The sequence below is a fragment of the Eumetopias jubatus genome, unplaced genomic scaffold (assembly GCF_037043125.1).
Source record: "Eumetopias jubatus isolate StellerSeaLion01/CBP00866 unplaced genomic scaffold, mEumJub1_p1.0 scaffold_9, whole genome shotgun sequence".
NCBI classification, from domain to species: domain Eukaryota; kingdom Metazoa; phylum Chordata; class Mammalia; order Carnivora; family Otariidae; genus Eumetopias; species Eumetopias jubatus.
In genome coordinates this window covers 65,688,850-65,713,264 of record NW_028274815.1, presented here as the reverse complement: position 1 = coordinate 65,713,264, position 24,415 = coordinate 65,688,850, and the positions used below count along the sequence as shown (strand labels likewise).

Below are 24,415 nucleotides of genomic sequence, written 5' to 3'. Positions count from 1 at the left end.
GGAATTTTAGGTGGGAAGATGACAGAAGCAATACATCAAACTACAGAGGAGCATGGTGTGTTTGGGGAGTCATGAATAGCTTCATGTGGCTATAATACATACTTTCCCAGGGGTGGAGAAACGTGGGAAACGAAAGTTGAAGTAATATTGTAAGGAAAGCAAAATATCACACTAAAGAACTGGCCTTTATCCTATAGGCAATAGGGTTCAGTTGTAGCTTAAGAAAAAACAAAACAAAACAAGAGAATGGTATCAGATTTCTCCTTTAAGAGGAAAATTCTGGCAGCACCGTAGTGGGGGTGTTGGAAAGAGGTGAGACTGTAGGCAGAGAAGCCAGACAGGAGTTCTTCCTACTAAAGTTTTATAGATTCAACTTATGCTACTTTTGTTTGTTGAAAGTTTAATATTGACTTTTTTGAACTTTGCTGATAGACAAGAGATGATGAACACGATCGTCAATCCAGCAACTTGTTCATGTTGCCCTCTATTGGCAGAAAGGAAAGAAAGTTATTGTCTAGGGCATTATTTCATATTTCATTAGCTGACAGTATTTCAGTTTCTATTGCAACTATGGGCCAGTAACTGTGCTAAAACTAGAAGATTAAAAAAAAGAATTTCAAGAAATTCATAATGTAAGAATAAAAATAAAATAAAATTACCATTAATGTACTTGTTCCAATGCATAGATAATATTAACACGTGTCATATAAAATATACACACAGCTAATTCACATCTGTATATTGAATACTTATTATGTCTTGATATATTCAATAATAAACACATTAACAAAAACTATAACTTATATTTATGTAAGTTAACTTGTAAGAATATGTCTTCACTAAAGGAAAATCAGACACTACAGATAATCTTGTTTCTTATAAACAAGAAAGGAAAAAAATCGGAAAAAAATTCTACTCAGAATCTCAACTACCTAGATGCTTCCAAATTGTCACAGAGACACACGTGCACATGTGTACACACACAAGATCATATCATAGACAATATATATTATCCTTTTTTCCCACTTAATAAGATACCAGGGCTATATTTACATGTCAATAAAAAAGTTTTTAGAATATAACTTAGATGAGATGGAAACCAATTAAAATTTTTTCCAGCTTTCTTCAGATATTATTGACATAACATATCTAAGTTTAAGGTATACAATGTGATGAGTTGATACACATATATATTGCAAAATGGTTACCACAATACGGTTAGATACATGTCCATCCCCTCACATGATTACCATTCTTTTCTGTGTGGTGATAACATTTAAGATCTACTCTCTTAAAACTTACAAGTACAGGGGAGCCTGGGTGGCTTAGTCGTTAACCGTCTGCCCTCGGCTCAGGTCATGATCCCAGGGTCCTGGGATCCAGCCCCACATCGGGCTTCCTGCTCAGCAGGAAGCCTGCCTCTCCTTCTCCAACTCCCCCTGCTTGTGTTCCCTCTCTGGCTATGTCTCTTTGTCAAAAAACAAAACAAAACAAAAAAACTTACAAGTATATAATAAAGTGTTGTTGATTACAGTCACCATTCTGTATGTTAGATCTCCAGAGCTTATTCATCTTATAGCTGTAAACTGGTACCCTTTGACCAACATCGCTCCATTTCCCCCACTCTTCAATCATTGCAATCACCATTCTATTCTCTATTTCCAAGAGATTTTTAGATTTCACATGTAGGTAAGAACATAGAGTATTTGTCTTTGTCTGACTTATTTTGCTTAGTATAATACCCCAAACATCCATCAGTGTTGTCATGAAAGGCAGGATTTCTGTCTTTTTTATGGCTTAATAATATTCCATTGTTTAACCATTTGTCTGTCATCAATGGACACTGAGGTTACTTCCATGTCTTGACAATTGGGAACAATGCTCAACGAACACAGGAGTACAGGTATCTCTTTATGATCCTGATTTCATTTCCTTTAGATATATACCCAGAAGTGGCATTGCTAGACCATACAGCAGTTTTATTTTAAAAAATTTAACAAAGATTTATTTATTTTAGAGAGAAAGAGAGTACGCATGTGCAGGAGAGAGGGGCAAATGGAGAGGGAGAGAGAAACTCAAGCAGACTCTGCGCTGAGCGTGGAGCCTGACACGGGGCTTGATGTCACGACCCTGAGATCATGACCTGAGCTGAAGCCAAGAGTCTGTAGCCCAACTGACTGCGCCACCCAGGCACCCCTTATTTTCAATTTTTGGAGGAACCTCCACACTGTTTTCCATAGTGCTGTACCAGTTTGCATTCCTACCAATAGTGCACATGGGTTCCAATTCCTCCACATCCTTGCCAACATTTGTTACCTCTTGTCTTTTTGATAATAGCCTTTCTAACAGGTGTGATGTGATACATCATTGTGATTTTGACTTGTAGTTCCTTGATGATTAGTGATGTTGAACACCTTTTCATTTACCTGTTGGACATTTGTATATCTTCTTTGGAAAAATTTCTATTTGGTCCTCTGCCAATATTTTAATCAGATGGTTTTTTGTTTTGTTTTGTTTTGTTTTTGCTATTAAATTGTAAGAGTTCCTTTTATATTTTAGATATTAACTCCTTATCAGATATATGGTTTGCAAATATTTTCCCCCATTTTGTAGGTTGCCTTTCATTTTGCTGAGTTTCTTTTGCTCTGCAGAAGCTTTTTAGTCTGTGTAAGTTCCACTTTATTTTTTCTTTTGTTGTTTGCACTTTTGGTGTCATATCCTAAAAACCACTGCCAAAGTCAAGGAACTTTTTCCTTATGTTTTCTTCCTCTAGTTTTATAGTTTCAGGTATTACATTTAAGTCTTTAAGTTATTTCAAGTTAATTTTTGTGAGTGGTGTAAGAGAGAGGTCCCGTTTCATTTCTTTCATGTGAATATCCAGTTTTCCTAAAACCCTTTATTGAAGAAGCAGTCTTTCCCCATTGAGGATTCTTGGTTCCTTTGTTAAATAATAGTTGAGCACATATGTGTGCATTTATTTCTGGGCTCTGCCCTGTGTTCCATTGGTCTATGTGTCTGTTCTTATGCCAGTACCATGATGTTTTGATTACTATAGCTTTGTGATAAAGTTTGAAATTAGGTATCGAATGTACTTTAAGTACATTCACATTGCTGTGCAAACATCACTACTATGCACCTCTAGAATCTTCTCCTCATTCCAAACTGACACTTTGTACCCATTATATAACAGCTCTCCATTCTCTCCCCGTGATCCCCAGCTATGGGTAACCATTCTACTTTCTGCCTCTATGTTGTTGACTCATCTGTGTACCTCATATAAAAGGACAATATCTGTCCTTTTGCTCTGGTGTATTTCACTTAACATAACGTCTTCAAAGTTTATTCATGTTGTAGCATATGTCAGAATCACATATCAGGGGGGCACCTAGGTGGCTCAGTCGGTTAAGCAGCTGCCTTCAGCTCAGGTCATGATCCTAAGGTCCTGGGATCGAGCCCCACGTCCGGCTCCCTGCTCCGTGGGGAGCCTGCTTCTCCCTCTGCCTCTGCCTGCCTCTCTGCCTACTTGGGCTCTCTCTCTCTCTCTCTCTCTGGCAAATAAATAAATAAATAAATAAATAAACCTTAAAAAAAAAATCACGTATCAGGGGTATGAAAGCCCAGCTCTCTTGTCTCAATCTGGGAAAAACTGTGAGGTACAACTAACATCCCAGAGATCCCCCTGCGGAACAGGCTGAAACTACCCTCAGAGGGACTTGGCCTGAAGTCATACCTTTGCTTGGCTTCCTCCCCTTCCTTGTCTGCTTCTCACACTCCCATAATCTTTACTCCAGGGAGCACTTTCTTAAGTAAATCACCTGCACTAGAATCCTCATCTCAGGATCTCTTTCTGGGGAACCCGACCTAAGATATCAAGAGACAACCCATACCCCGAATATTAAAAAAAAAAGTCCTTCCAAAAAAAAAAAAAAGGAAAATGTAGACTATCTAATAGGAAAAGGGCAAAAGACTTGAACAGATAGTACATAAAAGAGCATATCCAGATGGTCAATAAGCATATGAAAAGGTACCCCACTTTGTTAATCATCAGGGAAATGTGAATTGAAATCACTGTGGTATACCGCTACACACCCACCTGTAAAGCTCAAATGAAATTACCAAGGATTGGTCAGGATGTGGAGCAAACAGAGCTCTCATATTGCTGGTGGGAGTGTAAACTGTATTTTGGAAAACTGTTTAGCAGCATAGACTAAAGCCAAACGTGCCTATTCTGTAATACAGTAATTCCACTCCTAAGTAAATATCCAACAGATCGAACAGATACGCATGACTATGTGTCCCAAAGTCATGTGCTGGAATGTTCATGACAGCACTATTTGTAATAGCTCCTAACTGGGAACTACCCAAGTACCCATCAACAGTTAAATGGATAAATAAGGGGCACCTGGGCAGCTCAGTTGGCGTCTGACTAGTGATTTCGGCTCAGGTATGGTTTCATGGGTCTTGACATCGAGCCTCCTGTTGGGCTCTGTGCTCAGTGGGGAGTCTGCTTGAAGATTCTGTGCCTCTTCCCCTCCCCACTCTCTCTTTCTAAAATAAATGAATAAATCTTTTAAAAAATGGGTAAATAGCATACTATACAGCAACAAGAATGAATGATCTACCCAGAATAATATAGATGATTCTCACAATCTAATGTTGAATGAAAGAAGTGAGACAAATGAGTGCATATTGTAAAATTCCATTGATATTAAGAACAAAAGTAGATAAAACTAATTTTTAGTCCTAGAAGTTGATAGTGGTGAGTTACCATAGGTAGTGGAGATGGTAACAGGAAAAACACAAGGCAGGCTTTTGAGGCACTAATAATGTTCTATTTCTTGACCTGGTTACTGGTTACCCTTGTGAGTTCCATTTGTGAAAATCCATTGAGCTGTACCACTTTGATATGTGCATATAATTTGATATGTGTATATTTGTATAAAAAACATTTTTTTAAAAAACGGTATATAATTTAAAAGTAACTCCTCTTAGAATAATTGAATAAACTATTGTACAGCAACCCAAAGGCATACTACACGGCTATAAAGGAGAATGAGGAAGAGCTCTATGAACTGGTATGGGTTGATTTCAAGATAAAAATTTTAAGTGTGAAAAGAAAAATACAAAAGGGTCTTTACCTTCATGTAAGAAAAACAGGAAAAGAAAAGACATCTGTATCTGCTTATTTGTGGAAGAAGGAGAAAGAGGAGGAGGAGGAGGAGGGAGAGAAAAGGAAAAGAAAGGAAGGGGAATGGAAGCGAAGCGAAGGGAGTGGGGAGAGGAAGAATAAACCAGAAACCAATGAGGTTGGTTACCTACAGGGAGTGTGTGGGAGCAAAGTGGAAAGGATGGAAGAGGAGTAGGAACAGGGTAAAGGTGTGAGAGGGTACTGATACTTTTGGAGGTAAACTCCCTTGTATAGATCTGACTTTTAGAACCACGTTAATGTTTCACATTCACATAAAATAAATTATCTGATTCAACCAGGATCTGAGAGGCACCAAAATGGAATACAAATAGTAACAAATGAACCCAACTATATTACAGAAGAATAACCTAATCACACTGAAGGAGTGAGGACAGACAAAAACTCATCCAGGGAACTTTGGACATCAATATTTTGACTACATATTCGAAGGCAGTGTTTGACAAATTAAGGCTTACAACCACATCCAGCCCACTGGCTACTTTTGCAAATTAAGTTTTATTAGACACATCTACGCTTATTCACTTATATGTTGTCTATAGCTGCTTTTGCAGTACAATGGCAGGGTTAAGTAGTTGCAACAGAAACTGTATCACACCCAAAACTGAAGGTACTTCCTATATGGCCCTTTAGAGAAAAAGATTGCACACCCCTGCACTAAAGCTAAAAAGAAAAAGAACTATGTATGAATATTGTACTATAGTTAATAATTTTGTTTTTCAGAAGGGAATGAGTTAGAAATTCTGAAACTATGTCTATCATGGGATTAAGCCAATAAGTAAATATACTGTGAATATTGAGAGCAAGATTTTATATAGTAATGATGTCAAGTGATTCTTACTTAATCAATTATTATATTTATCTTTTTATTTGAGAGAGTGAGAGAGAGAGAGCACGAGAGGAGGGGCGAGAAGCGAGCACGTCAGAGCGAGAAGCAGACGCTCTGCTGAGTGGGGAGCCCGCTGGGGACTCAATCCTGGGACTCCGGGATCCTGACCTGAGCCGAAGGCAGACACTTAACTGACTGAGCCACCCAGGCGCCCTTTATCTGTTATTTTAATGAAATTTTTAAGAGAATTTATTTTTCTCTTACCTTTTAGCAGAGAAAATTTCAAACATAGAGAAATTAGTATAATAAACCCATGACACAATTCAATAGTTACCACTATCTTGCTGATCTTGTATTATCTTTTTACATCCTGCCTCCGCTTTTTCCTTTTGCCTAGTGTATTTTACTTTATTTTATTTTTTTAAAGATTTTATTTATTTATTCATGAGAGACAGAGAGAGAGAGAGAGGGGCAGAGGGAGAAGCAGGCTCCCAAAGAGCAGGGAGCCCAATGCGGGACTCGATTCCAGGACCCTGCGATCATGACCTGAGCCGAAGGCAGATACTTAACCATCTGAGCCACCCAGGCGCCCTGCCTAGTGTATTTTAAAGCAAATCTTACTTTTTGCCTCATGGCATCCGAGAAAGCAAGATGGGTCACCAGAAGCTCTATTGGAGCCATCAGAGGAAATCTGGCCAGGGTTCTCATTCTTGCATCTGCTCAAACCCACACGGTCTGATACGGAAATACCGCCTCAATATGTGTCGCTTCCGTCAGTATGCCAAGGATATTGGCCTCATTAAATTGGATTAAGTGAATTTCCTTGAATGGGTCATCCAAGATACCTACCTTAACTGCAGATATCCAAGATACCTACCTGAATGGCAACTCACTGTACATAAAATAAAAATACTCCAAAAAAAAAAGCAATTCTTAGACATGTCCTTTCACCCATAAAAATACTTCCAGTATGCAACTTTAACTTACAAGGACCTTTTTCATGGGAACTTTTCAAATCTTTAAAAAAAATGATATTTAAATATATCTGAATGATTAATCAATAAAATTTTTAAAAAGAAAAAAATATGGGGGAACTTGTCCCTCCAGAAAATGAAAATGTATTCTTTTTTTTTAGAGGTTGGGGAACAGCAGAGGGAGAGGGAGACAGAGACAGAGAATCTTAAGCAGGTTCCACACCCAGTGCAGAGCCCAGGTAGAGTTCCATCTCACAACCCTGAGATCATGACCTGAGACAAAATCAAGAGTCCAATGCTTAACTGACTGAGCCATTCAGATGCCTCCAAAATGTATTATACTTTGAAACTACAGTAATTAGACTATATTTGGCCAGAAATGGAAGGATAGGGGATAGGGAAGAAACAATTTTATATGCTGTTAATAGGTGTAAATTGGTACAATTTTTCTGGAATGCATTTTGACCATATGAACTAAAAGCCTTTAAAACGTATACCCTTTGGGGTGCGTGGGTGGCTCAGTCATTAAGCACCTGCCTTCAGTTCAGGTCATGATCCCAGGGTCCTGGGATTGAGCCCCACATTGGGCTCCCTGCTCCGCGGGAAGCCTGCTTCTCCCTCTCCCAGGCCCCCTGCTTGTGTTCCCTCTCTCGCTGTGTCTCTCTCTGTCAAATAAACAAAATCTTTTTTAAAAAAATAAATAAATAAAGCAAATAACACTTAAAAAAATGTATACCCTTTTACGCCAAGTGAAATAAGTTAGAGAAAAACAAAAACTGTATGATTTCACTCGTATGTGGAATTTAAGAAAAAATAATAAGTGAACAAAGAAAAAGAGACAAACACAAAAACAGACTCTTAACTATAGAGAACAAACTGATAAGTGACCAGAGGGGTGGCTGGTGGGGGGATGGGTAGAATAGATGAAGGGGGGATTAAGAGTACATTTATCATAATGAGCACTGAATAACACATAGAATTATTGAATCACTATATTCTACACCTGAAACTAACACTGCATGTTAACTATACTGGAATTAAATTTTTTTAAATGACTATAAAGTGTATAGCTTTTTATTATATGCAAATTACTCTTACACGATTCAGAGAAAGAGAGAGAAAATAAATGTGGAGAAAGTCAATAATTGTTGAACCTAGGCCTCATTTGTACTATTCATGTAATTTTTCTGTAGATTTGACAATTTTCAATACACAAAGCTTTGTTTTTTAATGTGCACTACTTGACGTGCAAGTTCTAGGAATTATTTCAGAGAACTAAAGATCCATACGAAGATAAAACTACAATGAAGAACATGGAAAGATGTTCACAGCAATGTTGTACATAATAGTGAAGAACTAAAAACAACCAAAAGATTTAAAAGCAGAGGCCTGTGAATCATTGGGGTACAGGTATATAATTAAGTACTGTGCAACCATTTGAAATCCTCCTGGAGAATGTATATATTACCATGCAAAATTTGCGTAAAATATTGTTTTGTTTGTTGCAACGCTTTGTTTGCAAGGGAGAGAAAATGATCTGAGCTGCCAAGCCAGTTATCCTCTGACTGTCTCTCTGCTTCCAGCCCACCCTTCCTTAGTGTGCTTTGTTCTGCTGGGGCTGGGACCCTCAAAGCATTTCATCCTGGTTCCTCCTACAAGGTCTCAAGTTTTAACAGTCCCAAACCATGTTCCTCTGTTCCCTCCAACCCTAATGGTGGTATCTGCTTCCTGCAGTTGCTACCTCCATGACGCCTTACTGTTTTCTTTTTGTCTTTTCATTTCATCAATACCTAGTTACCAATTCTTTATATAAAATTATTTCTGTAAACATAACTAGTGTGGGGTCTGCCTCTTGGCAGCTGGCCGGAGCCAAAAAGGAGAATGTGCTCTACGGACTCAATGTGTCTTCTAGAATCTGATGGCAGAAGTACCCCAGAAAAAGCATGGGATATTAAAATGGTTAGCAACCAGGAACCCAGGAAATGCCTTCTCATATCCTGTCTTGGCTTCTCTGTTGAATTGTCATTTCTCTGCCTAGCAACTCTCTCTGCTGCTCAATCCACCCATCAGGTTACAGCTATACTCCAGCTTTGATGTTTTAAACTTCCCTTCACTCAAGACAGTGGATCAGTCTGAAAAAGAATATTATGCCCCCCAGTTTCAAATTCCTGGTAGAAAACATTGGATGGAGCAGGTTTGGGTCCAATTTCTACCCATGATGTGATCATCTGTGATCAGGGAATGAAGTCATACAAGTAGAGATATGGTTGTCTGGGGCCCATCTTCAAGCAGACGGAAGTTAAACTAGGTCATTGTGAAATGAGCCAACACCCAAAAAGAATAGAAGACAGTTGTTGAGTGGAAACAAAAAAGAGCCATGTATAATATAATCCCAGTTCTGTAAAACAGAACCAAGCTACCTTTATATAAAATGTCTATTACTAATATTACTAATGTATCTTAGAAGAATCTGGAAAGATTTTGGTGAACAGGAAAAACATTTTCTTTTTGTTTTTTAACTTTTCATTATGGAACTAGTTCAGCCTTACAAAAGAGTTGCAAAAATAGTATAAGGAATTCCTGTATACCCTTAATTTCCCCAAATGCTAAATGTTGCACAGTCACATTACAATGATCAAAACTGAGAAAAGAATGCAAACAAATACGACTAACTAATCTGCAGACCATATTCAGGTTTCGCCAGCCGTTCACTAATGTCTTCCTTTCCTTGGACCAGGGGGCGACTCACGATCACACAATACACTCGGTTATCATGCCTCCTCAGTCTCTTTGCTCTGGGATAGTTTCTCAACTTTCCTTTGCCCATCGTGACCTTGATACTTTTTCTCTTTGCCATCAATAAGTATTTTCTGGGGAGATACTTGGACATTATGTAAAAATCCCAGTTCTCTATACTCTAGCCCACGGATTTTAGCAACCATTAATGATTCTTGGCTGAAACAATGTTTACTATGTGTTTGGCAAATGGTGATTTCTTATTTCCATCACTTCTTCAACATTTATTTCTTGAAATTCTAAGAGCTTTCCCTACTCTACCAATTGGTTTTATTCAATTTTTTATGAGATGGCCTTATGGACATTATTTTTATTCCATGGGTTATATAATATGCTATTATCATTATTTTTTTTGCTTACATTGTCACAGAGTTGGTCATTGGCACCCCCTTCATATTCCTATGTCCTTTCAACATGCCCCCATCATTTTTTGACCGCCTACTTTTTGGTATTACAAGATTGTTCCAGGCTCCTCTTGTTCTCTTTCTGGTTCAGCCCTGGAATCAGCCATTTCTCTAAGGAGCTTTGGTTTCTCTTTATTTTTTGGAAAAATGTATTTATCGAACAAAATCTGGGCACCAAGTGTGTTTGTTGCTACTGAGGTATCATTGCTTCTAGGCCCTCTCGGCAGACAGAGCTAGGAAATATATGTATACACATATACATCAATATCTCTATCTATCTATCTATCTATGTATATATATATGCACACACCTCTATTGCTTTATCCGAAACCATTAGTTCATACTGATACTTTTTTAAACCAGTTTTATTGAGGTATAATTGATAAAATTATATATATTTAAAGTATACGACATGACTTGATATATGTATACATTGTCAAATGATTATCACAATTAAGTCAATTAATGCATACATTACTTCACACAAGTATCTTTTTTGTCTGTGTGGTGAGAATGCTTAAAATCTACAGACTTGGCAGCTTTCGCGTATATGATACAGTAATATTAATTATAGTCACCATGCTGTATGTTAGATCCCCAGAACTTATGCAAATAAAGTAAAACTGTTCTTCTTGCCCTCTTCATTGGGTCTGTTCTCAGATTTTTTGTTCCAGTGATGTGCTGGAACTCCTCCAATGGACTGCCAGAAACCCACAAAGGTATTCTCACCTGTGAATGATTGTCAAAACTGATTCTGTGGTGGGACAATAGTAGAAAACTCCTATTTCACTGTCTTGCTCCTGATACTTTTTATTCCAACCCAACATAATCGGGGTCATTCCAGCCTTCCTTCTTTTCTTATTTGTAATTCCTTCTAATGCTGCAAATACTAATAAAAGAATTAAAACTTTTTATCAGAACTGTGCCAAGAGCTATACATCCAGGTCTCATTTAATCGTTGTGATAACCCTATGATAGGTAAATTTTTAGCTGCACTTTATAGAGAAGAGAGTGAGATATCAAGAGGTTGAGTAATATTGCCACTTATTGGTAGAGCCAAGATTGGAACCATGGAGTCTGATTCCAGAATTCATGTGCTCGACCACTACACATAACCCATTAATAAAACCTGAAGAAGCTAGCACAGTATAAACCAATCTCACCCATGCATATAGATATGATAGTTTAACCAGAGGGATTAAATAATTACATGTAAAATGTCAAATAATAAAACTAGAAGAAAACATAAGCAAACATTTATTCAATCTCAGGATGAGAGAGAACTCCATGACCTTATAAATGTCCACTCCCTAGCTGCATCAGTTTCTTCAGGATATACCAACTCTTCCAGCAGTAACCAGGTTAAAAAAGAAATTGTAGCTGTATGTATTTTTTGTCAGAGATCATTCTTGGCTCATCTGCCTTCCTCCCTGTTTGAACTCTCTTTGCATTGCCTGCTCTGTCAGACAGATCAGCTTTGAACCTGAGATTCCTCTTCTTGTTCTGTCTGATTTTGGCATCCTGACCCTAGCCTATTGGTCTTGGCACTACTGACCCAGTAACTCCACAGGAAACTGACCTGGTAATTATCCTCTTGGCTCCATTTATCACAGCCTCATGCCTGCTTCCAGCCCAGGAACTCAGGGCTCTATCATGCCCCTCAGCCCCCCATCTGTCCAAGGCAGGAGTTCTTGCCAAAATACACATGCAAACAAACAAGAAAAGATGGATAGATTTGACTAAACAGTGGCGTGTAAAACTTCTATTCTTCAAGACAACTTAAAATTCTATGATTCTATATACAAATATGTCCATGCATATATGCAATAATTGATTTTTAAATTGCTAACATTTCTTAGTACTTAGTCATTTCCTAATACTATCCACTTTTTTTTTTTTACAAATTTAGATTTTGAAAAATTTCAAACCTACAGGAACCTTGACAGTACAATGAACACCCACATACCCTTTACTTATATTCAGCAATCAAGAATTAAATTTTCCGGGGGGTGAGGGGATGAGGTAGCCGGGTGATGGGTATTAAGGAGGGCACCTGTGGTGATGAGCCCTGGGGGTTATATGCAACTAATGAATCATTGAACCCCACATCAAAAACTAATGATGTGGGGCCCCTGGGTGGCTCAGTCATTAAGCGTCTGCCTTCGGCTCAGATCATGATCCCAGGGTCCTGGGATCAGATAAATAAATAAAATCTTTAAAAAAAACTAATAATGTACTATACGCTGGCTAATTGAACATAATAATAAAAGAAATAAAAAATAAAGAATTGAATTTTCCCATCAGATCTAAATATTTATTGTCTCTGCCTGCTCAAAAAATCATGTGCATTTTGAATTTTGTTGCATGCCATTATGTTTCAGGGGTCCCATGACCACCCCATGTTTGGCGATCCTTTAGAAGGATTTATAAGACTCAATATCAGATTACACTCATGGCTAAGGTTTACCACAGCAAAAGGTACAGAGCACAAGCAGCAGGAAAGAGATAATGCATTCAGCAGAAACCAGAGAGATCAGATACAGACTTTCAAGTCCTTCCCTATTTAGGGCCACATAGGATGTGCTTTCTCTCTAGCAGAGGACATGTGCAGAATGTCTTCATTCAGGGGAGTTAGTTCAAGTGTCACGGTCTGAGGTTTTTATGAAGGTCTGGTCACATAGGCACATTCTGGTACGTGACCGTACTGAAACTCAGGACCCTATCAATGAACTCAGTGCACACCAGCAATCTTGGTGTTTGTGCAAAGCAATTCTGACAAGCTGGTAAATCATGGGCCATTGTTCCAGGTGTATACGACAAAATAATCAAAATTCAACATCAACTTCCAAAGACCATACACCCAGGGGTTGGCGATGATCAGTTATGGGTCTAGGTGAGGAGAAGTTTGACAGACCTACTGTAGTAACTCCTCGTATCATACCTTTGCTCATGCTGTTCCTGCCATTTGAATCACCTTTCCCAGAGGCCTGGCTCAAGTCCCACATTGCAACACCTACAGGCCCTTCTTGGAGCAGGTGTTTTGTAAACATGTGCTTAGGGAAGGAAACTTGAGTGAAGCCTGCTCAGATCTATTCAATCCAGTGATCTCTTCCTCACCACTGACTTTTCCATTTATTTTATAATTAATCATATAATGCCTAGAGATAGCTCTTCTACTCCTCTCTGATACTGTCCTTAAATTTTTCAAGTTCCTATGTTCTCCTTGACCATTTTGTTAAATGATGATCATGTCTTAGGCCCTTTATATATATATGCAGCTGCTCCTAGAACAGGGTATTGGTTGTAACATACACTTAAGTATTTGTTGATGCTGACTGATCACTGGTTCAAAAAGTACCTTCCTACAATTTAATTTTTAATTAATATACGAATAGTAAGGAGTGAATGGGCTAGGGTTGGCTAGAACACATGCTGAAATGATTTTGCCCTGGTACTAAGTGACATAGGAAATTCAAGTCTTCCAGTCTTGTGAAAAAAGAGTTAAAAATAAAAATGAATTTTTAAAGAATACATGTTACAGAGAATAGGTGCCTTAGGAGTATTAACTTTTAGAGACAGCATTGTCTCTATATGGCATTGGTTAAAGATCACAGATCACAAAAGCAACCTGAGAAGTTCTTGTGGATGACTTATAAAAATGAAGGAAGGAAATGAGACTCTTTCGACCCATCTAGTGTGTGTGTGTGTGTGTGTGGAGGTTTAGGTGAAAGAAGTCACTGCAACATGGGAGGGCTACTGGGTTGGTCCACTGCTTTGAGTAGCGACACCAGACAACGCAGACCTGTGTATCACATGCATCTACATCAAGTTCTATTGCTTGAGGAGTGGCACAAGCCACCAGGAGAGTGCTCATCACTAATTAGGATGGTGCTCCTCAGCTTTAGGGTGCACCAGAAGCATGCAGAAGCCTTGTAAAACACAGATTGCTGGCCCGTCTCCCGGAATTTTTGATTCAGTGGGTCTAGAGTAGGGCCAAATCATTTGCATTTTAAACAAGCTCCTGGGTGCTGCTGCAGGACCGTGTACTACACTTTGAGTGTCCAGGTGCAATACCATTCATGCACACAGAACACTATGCATTTCAGTATCCTAAGTGTAATTCTCAGCAACCAACTAGGTCCTGAGTAGCAGAAGTTAGATGTTATCACTCGTCACTCCATTTGTATTTTGGTCTCATCCACCTACATGAGGCCACTGTCTTCTGTATATGAGTAGGAATGTGTCTTTTTGCTGCAGTGGCACTGCTCTTCAGAATCTATTTAATCATAGAATTTCATGCCAGAAAATTGCGAATAATGGCATCAAAGTGTTTCTGTTAACACTTAAAATTGCAACTGATACCATTTGTCAAATTTTAATCAACTCTGCTAGAATTTAGTCATCACAATATAATGGTCAGATATCTCACCACAATTTGTTGTTTGAATAGTGTTCTTGCAATTTGTTCTCTTTGTTCTTCTTTGATGCTTCCCAGTAATGGACAGAAGTGGCAAAATAATGGTGTCCACATTGCATGTGGTCAGTTTTTGACCTGGCACATGATGTCTGACAGACACGATGTGGAGTGAGCTATTACCAGCAATCTGTTCATTCTACCCTCCAGTAGGCACAGCAAATAGGATGTGTTCCAACTAGGCCGTAGGTCTCCTTGAGAGCTAAATACTACATATGGCATTTGTTGAATCATTTTATTGTCCACAAAACAGAGAGATGTTTATCAGGAGTATCAGTGACCAGGAAAACCCAGGAGCTTCGAACCTATAGATGATGATTAAATGTGCAAACAGACCATTTTAACCAATCCCCGGTTCAATTAATTTCAATGTTTCAAGGACACGTATTTTGGTTATGATATTGGCTGCTATGGCATATTGGCATTGTCCCCCCAGATCAATGTTAGCCCACCTCTGCTTATAAAAACCTTCAGACCTCCATTGCAATGGTATCATGGGGGGGGTAGGAAATTCCAGAAAGTTCTCATGCCAGCAGTTCTTCATGGTCTCTGCTAGCTTGATCTTGAGTAAATGATGAGGAAAGACGTGGATCAAAGTTTATGTGCTACAGAATCTTAAGACATAACAGTTTTAATTCTTCTTGTTTTTCGTAATATCCAATTTAATACTCATAAGCCAAGGAAAGCAAGGAAAGAATAGGGAGGATGGGGGAACCTGGAGTAGGGATAGTTTTGGGCAGTTTGGCTCCACCCTTTCTTTTGATAACAGTCCTTTCCCACCCACGAAGCACAGGGCAAGGGACCGAGCCTTAAAGTACCTCAACCTCCTGCCAGAGGGATCATCCAGGGGTTATTATTCAGAGCAGGTGACACAAATTGAGATAACCCACGTCTTTCCTCATCATTTACTCAAGATCAAGCCCCGAGTTGGCTCCTCGATCACCAGGGAGCCTGCTTGAAATTCCCTCCCTCTGCAGCTCCCCCCCCAATCTTGGCAGGCACGTGCTCTCTCTCTCTCATACAAATAAATAAATCTTTAAAAAAATTAAAACACAGGGGCCCCCTGGCTCTGGGGTCATGGAGCTAGAAGGAAGTGAAGCTAAAGGGGCTGGCATGCCTTGTAAAAAGTCTTTTCAGAAATAGAAGAGAATGAGGCCAAAACGCAGAGAAATAGACCTGTGAGGAAGAAATACAATGCAGATGGAGAGAGAGAAAGAGAATGAGAAGAGATTTCAATATCCTTTGAATCCCTGGGTCCAGAGTTCCTGTGGTTGGATCCTTCCCTATTCTTGCCAGGACCACGATCTGCTAATGTCTATTCTGCTTAAATTAATTGGAGTAGGATTTCTGCCCCTTGACTAATAGTAAAGCACATTACATTTTCTCCATTTCTGAGTCATGGTAACTATTTTTAAAATCAATCTCACTTTCACCCTGGGAGGAAAAAAAATACTGTGAGAAATAAAATTAGATGTAAACATTAATAGTTAAAGGTGTCCGATATTTTGTCTGGAATTTGCTTAAAAACACACTAGTTTGATGTATAGGTATTCATACATTAATCTACATCCCAGAGGCAATGATTTAACATTTGTAACAGTCTGGTCAGGAGTCCACACCCCAGGCAGAGGTGATCAGTTAGCAGGTCTAAGGACCTTAATCACTAGTCCATCCCTCAAAGGAGGCTGGCACACCACTTTACATATTGCTATCTGAACCTGCACCAAGAGATAGCAGGTATTTTTTTTATAGTGAACTATAACTATGGGCATAACCATATTATTGGGCATAACTATACTATTCAGGTACGTCCCCTTTGCATAAATGGAGGATAAGCACCTGGCAGCCCAGAAGCCCAACAGTTGTTGAGCACCTGGAGCTTATAGTGCTAATTTATTTCCTTCTGTGTCACCCTTCTTAATACAGAATTCTTCTCCTTGAGCTGACTGGAAGATTGGCTCATCCTGTCAGCCTACAGTGTGTTGGTCTCCAAGTGAATCTTCCAGGCAAGTTATCTTGTTAGATTGCCAAGAACAAGAAGTGTGGACTTCACTGAGTTTAGAGGAACTGTATGTGCGTGACCACTCTCTTTAGTCTGTTGGCTAATACATGTTGGTATCTGTGGAAAATTTAGGTCTGAGACTAGGTTATGTCATAAGAAATCATAGTAACAATGCTGTAGGAGAGGAAGCATTATCCTAAGGAGGGTCCTGAACCACCTTCAATATCTGGAATCTACCGTTATTTTTACTAGAAGAAGCTGACAATTCCTGAACTCACAAATTGTCTTAGATCAGATCTCAATGGTGAGAGGTTGCTCCATTCTCCCTGATGACTTAGATTCTCAAACTTCTCTGGGATTTTATCCAGTTCGGTTTCTTGACGCCTGCTTCTAGTTTCACACTTCTATGATCTTTTTCCTACTCTAATCCAGTTTGTTTCTGGGTATTAGTTTTTATGTTTGCTTGCAGGCCACCTCTGGTTTTGCATTTAGACCATCTCACACATTCAAACACTATGCAGATCCACCCCTCCCCTTCTAGCCCTGGATCTGTTTCATCTAACACAGAAAGCATTTATTTCTATTTTGAATGTGGAAAATCTCTATCACTGTACATATCACTAGCAATAATCTGTCCATAATTAGAGTATCCTGCATTTTTACATAAAAGCAGAACTCATATAACTAAAAGACGTTTTCAATCGTTTTTAAAAGATTTATTTATTTATTGTAGAGTGAGAGAGAGAGAGAGAGCATAAGTGAGGGAGGGGGCAGAGGGGAGGGAGAGAGAGAGAGAAAGAGAGAACTCAAGCAGACTCCCTGCTGAGCTCAGAGCCTGACTTGGGGCTCCATCCCACGACCCTGAGATCATGTCCTAAGCCGAAATCAAGAGTGGGATGCTTAACTGAGTGAGCCACCCAGGCCCTCCCAAAAAGTCTTCAATCTTAAATACTATTTCACTATGTAATTTTTTTAAAAGATTTTATTTATTTATTTGACAGAGAGAGAGATACAGCGAGAGAGGGAACACAAGCAGGGGGAGTGGGAGAGGGAGAAGCAGGCTTCCCGTGGAGCAGGGAGCTCGATGTGGGGCTCAATCCCAGGACCCTGGGATCATGACCTGAGCCGAAGGCAGACACTTAACAACTGAGCCACCCAGGTGCCCCACCATGTAATTTCTTGACCTTCAGCTGTAAATACGTGTTCCTGAAGCAGAGACCTTTTTCTTTGGAGGCAGGCTAATTTGTTCATTTAGCAGCATCTTCTGTCCAGTTCTTAGCCACTCGCTTTAAGAGACTGAGAAGAATAGAAAGGTACTCCACTTCCATCAGGAAAACTACATTTGGACTCTTCTCACCTATTAGAGAGCATTTCCAACATCTTTGTATTGGCCTGAAGAAAAATAGACATGGACCCAACAACCAGTTAAACTGGAGCTGCCCTCATAAGGATGGGGAGGAGGGTTTGATTTTGGCAGAGCCCTGTGTCCCACTTACACACAATGTGTGGATGGGGAGATGTCTGCATGGAGTCCCAGAACGATGTCGGATATTAGATGCCATGGCTTGGGAGATTTGCCACGCCTGAGTCTGGCATGGAGGAAATGGAGCCACCTGCTTTCAAGGGACTGTTCCTGATTATGGAACACCTAAAGTGGTAACCACACTGGCCTTCTCTAAATGTTCTAGACTTTCTAATTCTGCTCCCTTCATTTCCAGGATTACTCCAGGATTGTGGCAATAGTTATTGTACAACTGTATCATGGAACAAATCCACACATATCATGAGTAAATGCACAATTAAACAAATTTAGATAAAGTCATTTATAATATATTTAAGCCAACAATGGCTTCCTTTTTTTTTTTTTTCAACAATGGCTTCTTGAGGATATCTTTCTTTAAACACTATGTATTACGGAAGGTTGCAACTACATGAAGTAATTGGATACTTTGGCTACATCAGAGATTTCTGAACAGCAGGTTTGGTTCTAGCTAATTGAGATATTGACTGCCCTAAGTCCTTGGAGCAGCTGGTCAGAACCCCGGCTGCTTATCTTCAGCTGTAAGGAGTCTCTTCTTCTTGCCCCAGTGTGCCATACAAATACTGTATTATCATTTCTATGTATGCCATTTTGTTGAGAAGCATTGGTTCATATGATCCATAATGGTTTAGTGCAAGGGGCAGTGATGTTCTTTAGCTGCATCGGCTACTGATCAAATAGTTTTAAACAGTTGCTACCTGAATTCAAGAAATACTTTATCAGATGGAAGGGCAGAGCCAGAATAAAAGCAAGATTCATCCCAGGAGTTATCTAAGTTCCTGTGGTATTAGATACTCAGTAAAGTTTCTGGATAGCACTTCTATCCAGATAAAAAGGTGTCAAATAGTATTTTAGGAAACAGTTTTTACCCCTAGTTCTATAATCATAGAAAAGTAGAGATTAAAGTCTGAACGGAAGTAAAATTTAGAAACTGAGCGGAAGTAAAATTTAGGAATTGAGTCCAACCATTCTTTTCCCACCATGGAGGTCAAACCTATCAGAGAGTCTCCGATTCACCCTGGGACTCTATCTGACATTCCTTCCTTCTTCCCTTCCTATTTTATCATTCAATCGAAGTGTTCTGATTTAGGAGAGTTAGGCTTTCTGTACTCTCTGTCTTTCTATAATTAGAGAGGAAATAGTGCTAGGGAAGAAATTTTTCTATCCTGGCTGCACACTGAAAAACACCTGGAGAATTTTTTCCCCCAAAACTCTATTACTTGAGTCTTAGCTTAAATTAGTAGTTCTTAAATGTGGCTCCCAGACCAGCAGCATTAGCATTACCTAGAAACCTGCTAAAAATGCAAATTATTGGACCCCACCTTAGTTCTACTGAATCATAAATTCTGAGGTAGGTGCTAATTTATTACTGGGCAATAAATTTAACCAAGAAGAAGCAAAACTTACTGACTGAAAATTATAAAACACTGCTGAAAGAAGTTATAGAAGACTTAAATAAATGGAAAGATATCCCATGCTTATGGATTAAAAGACTTGATATTAATAGGATGACAATACCCTCAAAGTGATCTACAGATTCAATGCAATCCCTATCAAAACTCCACACTTTTCTTGAAGAAATAGAAAAGTCAATCCTCAAATTCATATATGGTCTCAAGGAACCCCAAATAGCCAAAACAATCTTGAAAAAAAAGTACAAAGCTGGGGGACTTACACTTACAATTTCAAAACTTATTACAATCCTATAGTAATCAAAATACTGTGGTTTTTGCATAAGGAGAGAGATTTAAATCAATGAAATAGAATTGATAGTCCAGAATTAAACACATATATCTACAGCCCAGCCAATTGATTTTTCACAAAGGTGCCAAAACCTTTCAATTAGGGAGAGAACAGTCTCTTCAACAAATGGGTCTGGAAGAACTGGATATCCCTGTGCAAAAAAAAATGAAGTAAGTACATTTATATACAAAAATATATAAAAATTAATTCAAAATGGTTGAAGGACCTAAATCTAAGAACTATAAAACTATAAACTATAAAACTCTCAGAAGAGGAGTGCCTGCGTGGTGCAGTCGGTTAAGCATCTGACACTCAGTTTCAGGTCAGATCGAGATCTCAGAGTTTTGAGATTGAGCCCTGTGTTAGGCTCTGCACTCAATGTGGAGTCTGCTTGAGATTCTTTCTCCCTCTCCCTCTGTTCCTCCTGCTTTTGCTCTCTTTCTCTCTAAAATAAATAAATAAATAAATAAATAAATAAATAAATAAATCTTAAAAACAAAAACCTCTCAGAAGAAAACATAGGTAAAATCTTCATGCCTTTGTCTTAGTTAATTCGGGCTGCTATAACAGAATACCATAGACTGGGTGGCTCACACACAACAAACATTTATTTCTCACAGCTGTGGAGGCTGGGAAGTCCAAGATCAATGTATGGGCAGATTAAGTGTTTAGTACTCATTTTAAAAATGAGCAAAGGACTTGAACACACTTTTTTGCAAAGAAGGTATACAAATAGCTAACAAGCATATGAAAAGATGTTCAACATCATGAGTCATTAGGGAAATACAAATTAAAACCACAATGAAATACTGCTCCACACTCACTAAGTTGGCCATACTTTTTTAAAATAGAAAATAAGTGTTGGGGTGGCTCAGTCGGTTAAACATCCAACTCTTGATTTCCACTTAGGTCATGATCTCAGGGTTGTGAGATCAAGCCTTGCATTGGGCTCCATGTTCAGTGAGGAGTCTGCTTGAGATTCTCTCTCCCTCTCCCTCTGTCCCTCCCACCCCCATCCCCACACTCTTTCTCTCTCTCAAATAAATAAATAAATCATTTAAAAAAGTAAAGTAAGTGTTGACAAGGATATGGAAAATTGGAACTCTTGTACATTTCTGGTAGAAATGTAAAACAGTATAGCCATTATGGAAGACAGTTTCGCAGTTCTTCAAAAAAGTTATACATAAAATTACCATAACTCAGCAATTCCACTTCTAGGTATATATCCAAAAGAATTGAAAGCAGATAGTCAAACAAATACTTGTACATAAATGTTCATAACAGCACTATTTACAATAGCCAAAGGGTGAAAACAACCCAACTGTCCATTGAATGATGAATGCATGTAGTATATCCATAGAGTGGAATATAATTCAGCCATAAAAAAGAATGAAGTATTGGTACATACTACGATGTGGAAGAACCTCAAAAATATTATACTAAGTGAATGAAGCCATACACAAAAGCCCACATATTGTATGATTCCATTTATATGAAACACTCAGAATGGGTAAATCCATAGACACAGACTCATGGTTGTCAGGGCCTGGGTGAAGTAGAATATAGGGAATGGCTGCTAACAGATACAGGGGTTTTTTTTGGTGGAGGTGGGTAATGAAAATATCTTGGAACTACTTGGAGGTGATGGTGGCACAATATTGTGAATGTACTAAATGCCACTGGATTGCACAATTAAAATGGTTAATGATTATACTTAATAGTGAAAAACTGAGAGCTTTTCCCTTAGGGTCAGGACCAAGACAAGGATGTCCACTCTTACCACTTTTATTCAACATAATATCAGAAGTCCTAGCTACAGCAATCAGACAAGAAAAAGAAATAAAGGCATCCAAATTGGGAAGGAACAAGTAAAATGTTCACTATTTGCAGATGACATGATACTGTATATAGAAAACCCTAAAACCTCCACCAAAAAACTAAGAGAACTTATATATGAATTCAGTAAGGTTACAGGATACAAAATCAATATACAGAAATCCATTGCATTTTTATACAGTAATAATGGAGTAGCAGAAAGAGAAATTAAGAAAACAATCCCATTTAAAAATGCACCAAAATAATAAGATATCTAAAAATAAACTTAACCAAGGAGGTGAAAGACCTGTACTTTGAAAACTATAAAACATTGATGGAAGAAATTGAAGATGACACGAACAAATGAAAGATATTCCATGCTCACGGATTGGAAGAACCAATGTTGTTAAAATGTCCATAGTACCAAAGAAATCCACAGATTTAGTGTAACACCTATCAAAATAACAACAACATTTTTTGTACATCTAGAACAAATAATTTTAAAACTTGTATTGAACCACAGAAGACCCCGAATAGCCAAAGCAATCTTGAAAAAGAATAACAAAACAGGAGGTATCACAATCCCAGATTTCAAGATTTACTATAAAGCTGTAGTAATCAAAACAATGTGGTTCTGGCACAAAAAATATACACATAGATCAATGGAACAGAATAGAGAGCTCAGAAATAAACCCATGATTACATGGTCAGTTAGTCTTCCACAAAGTGGGCAAGAATATGCAATGGGAGAAATACAGTCTCCTCAACAAATGGGGCTGGGAAAACTGGACAGCTACATGCATAAGAATGAAACTTTCTCACACCATACACAAAAATAAACTCAAAATGGATTAAAGACCATATGTGAGACCTGAAACCATAAAAATCCTAGAAAAGAGCACAGGGAGTAATGTCTGTAACAGTGGCCATAGCAAGATTTTTCTAGATACATCTCCTGAGGCAAAAAGCAAAAATAAACTACTGGGACTTCATCAAAGTAAAAAGCTTCTGTATAGCAAAGGAAACCATTGACAAACCTAAAAGACAACCTCCTGAATGGGAGAAGATATTTGCAAATGACATATCTGATAAAGGGTTAGTAACCAAAATATATAAAGAACTTACACCACTCAACACACACAAAAACTAACCATCCAATTAAAAAATGGGCAGAAGACATAAACAGTTTTCTTTTAAAAAAACATTTTATTTATTTTAGAGAGAGAGCACAAATGAGGGCAGCGGTGGGGAGAGGGAGAAGCAGGCTCCCTGCTGAGCAGAGCCTGATGCGGGGTTCCATCCCAGGACCCCAGGATCATAACATGAGCCAAAGGCAGATGCTTAACTGACTGAGCCACCCAGGCGCCCCTGAACAGACATTTTTCCAAAGAAGATATACAGATGGCCAACAGACAGACCCATGAAAAGATGCTCAAAGTCACTCATTACTAGGAAAATGCAAGTCAAAACCACAATGAGATATCAACTCACACCTGCCAGAATGACTGAAATCAAAAACACAAGAAACAACAAGTGCTGGTGAGGATGTGAAGAAAAAGGGACCCTCGTGCACTGTTCGTGAGAATGCAAACTGGTGCAGCCACTGTGGAAAACAATATGGAGCTTCCTTAGAAAATCAAAAATAGAATTACCACATGCTCCAGTAATTCCACTACTGGGTATTTACCCAAAGAATATAAAAACACTAATTTGAAAGGCTATATGGACCCCTATGTTTATTGCATCATTATTTACAATAGCGAAATTATGGAAGCAGCCTAAGTGTCCATCTGCCATTTGCAACATGGATGGATCTAAGACCATATTATGCTAAGTGAAATAAGTCAGTCAGAGAAAGACAAATGCCGTATGATCTCACTAATATGTGGAATTTAAGAAACAAAACAAATGAACAACAAAAAAGAGACAAACCAAAAAACAGACTCCTGACTATAGGAAGAAACTGATGGCTACCAGAGGGGAGGTGGGTGAGGAGACGGGTGAAGCAGATGATGGGGACTGGGAGTATACTTGTGATGAGCACTGGGTAATGTGTGGAATTGTTGAGTCACTATATTGTACACTTGAAACAAATATAACACTGGATGTTAACTATAGTAGAATTAAAATGATAAATATGTTTAAAAATGGTTAATTTTGTTATGTGAATCTTACCTCAATTAAAAAAAAACCTTTCAGGCAAACAGGTATTAGGTAAGAGATGCAAAAGTAGAGGGAAGGACATGCTGGATGCCATAAGACGACTAGTTCTAAAGTTGTTTGTGAGTATATGGGCTCCTCGTCTTTGGGGATATCCAGATAGAGGGTTATGCAAGGGGAGATGGCTCATGCATATGCAAGTGGCGACACAAACAGGAACATTGTGTTTTGTAAAGTTCATGTGACAATATTTGTGCTCTCCAGCTGCTGAAGCTCAAACCACATGAGATAAATAAAGGTTTTAAGGTTGTAGGAACACTAGGACATTTGTAACTAAAGTTCCATAGGAAGAAAAAGGAAGAAACAATTATGTCTTTCAAGGGCAAGTCCAAACTAGCCCAAACTAGTTCAGAAGGCAACTTTCCGTGAATACTAGTTATACAGCTCGTTTCCTCCAATCCTGAGGGTTTCA

The 24,415-nt window shown here is 38.6% G+C and overlaps 1 pseudogene; it reads left to right on the top strand.

Annotated features, from left to right (window-relative positions):
- Positions 1–6,686: 6,686 nt before the first annotated feature.
- On the top strand, positions 6,687–6,848 carry LOC114209674 (small ribosomal subunit protein uS14 pseudogene; annotated as a pseudogene).
- Positions 6,849–24,415: the final 17,567 nt, after the last annotated feature.